A 1,488-nucleotide genomic window follows, 5' to 3' on the forward strand; every position below is an offset into this window, starting at 1 on the left:
AAGCCCAAAGCTACACAATGGGCTATCTGTGCTCTGCCCGCCCCGGTATCGAAAGCCGGTTTCTAGCATTGTAATTCCGCAGACAATAGAGTACCCAGACACTTTACGCGGGATGCCGCCGTTCCTTGTCATTTTACTGAGTGCAAGAAAAGACCTCTACCGAAATGAGTTCTTCTTTTTTACAACTGCCGTTTGTATAAGAAGTGTCAAAGGGGAGATGTTCAATTTAGTTTATTCGACATGGTACAATAAAATTATGCATGCATAAAATACCGACATGAAAAAAAAGATATATATATATACACCGAACAACAACAACAAATATATACTCAAACACGTTCTATTATTTATGCGTTTTTTCTGTGCATGCTCCAGTCTTCGAAATGTTTTGTTCAATCAGTCGACGAAGTCTCATGTTTTCGTGAAATTCCCTCACAAAATGAAACATTTTTGTTCTTAATAAGTTTCTCAGATTGTCCATTTAGCACATATAAAGACTGATGGATCGATACTGATATCGAAATGAAATATTAGGAATTGCAAGAAATGAATAATTTTTCTGTAATGTACTCTTTAAAGGAGGCATTTTGATATATAATTTTCTCGACGATTAACCGTTCAGAAGATACAGACCGTGACAGACAGACATTTGGCTAGTATATATATATTTAGCTTAATCGTATGCTTACATCAGCTATATTATTGCCTCTGGTTTCATTGTTGCCTCTTAGTTTTGATAGACACTCTTCTGTGTTCAAAACCTGAAAAAAAGCAAAAAAAAAAAAACAATGCTCAAATGCTTTGTTCTACTTTTAAATTCTAATGTAGCAAAAATGAAGTTACAACTTCTAACTCATTAATTTTCAAATTTTCTATAATTAAATCAAGAATTGGAAAGTAATACAGAGATTGAATACGTTATACTAACTTTCGGTCATGCAGTATTTGAAAACAGTGCATCATAATTTCCAATGCAAAAGGTTATATCGGAAGGTATACACCTTCGCCCAGCTAGTTTTGCCTAATCCATCTAATGTACGAGAATGACTGTTTCTTAGCACCAGTTTCATTTAATCAATTGCACTGAATCGCATGAATACTTGTTTCCTTCTCCAGCTGCTTGAGGTATGCGACATTACAGAAATATGTCGTCAAAGCAGTTTGTGCAAATATAACTTGTGTCACTTTTGCAAACACAGGTCCTTCTTGATTATGTTGTGTGTGACACGTGGATGGTTTTTGCCACTGATCTTTGCTTACCATGATTTGGATACGATCTGTTACATTACATTTCTGGATAATCCCCGTTTCCCAAGTTGATCCATGTTGTTTTCCAATTCCATTACGTAAAAAGCATATTCTCATCTTGGAAATTCTAAATCTCCGATCAGATTGCATATTAAAGATCTGAGTGTATAATATTTTTCGTTACATACTCTTCCCAAAAGCGATCAATGTTCAGTGCAAAACACTAACTACGAAGTGCCA

At 35.1% G+C, this 1,488-nt stretch overlaps 1 long non-coding RNA gene across 1 annotated transcript in view; it reads right to left on the reverse strand.

Annotated features, from left to right (window-relative positions):
- The window catches only part of LOC106461101, a 23,145-nt gene extending 22,412 nt beyond the window's left edge, over positions 1–733 (reverse strand). Inside the window, exon 1 of the long non-coding RNA XR_001290912.2 lies at positions 690–733. This is a non-coding gene — a long non-coding RNA (uncharacterized LOC106461101). The remainder of the gene's footprint in view (positions 1–689) is intronic.
- Between the last annotated feature and the right edge of the window lie 755 nt (positions 734–1,488).

The sequence above is a fragment of the Limulus polyphemus genome, unplaced genomic scaffold (assembly GCF_000517525.1).
Source record: "Limulus polyphemus unplaced genomic scaffold, Limulus_polyphemus-2.1.2 Scaffold897, whole genome shotgun sequence".
Lineage (NCBI taxonomy): Eukaryota > Metazoa > Arthropoda > Merostomata > Xiphosura > Limulidae > Limulus > Limulus polyphemus.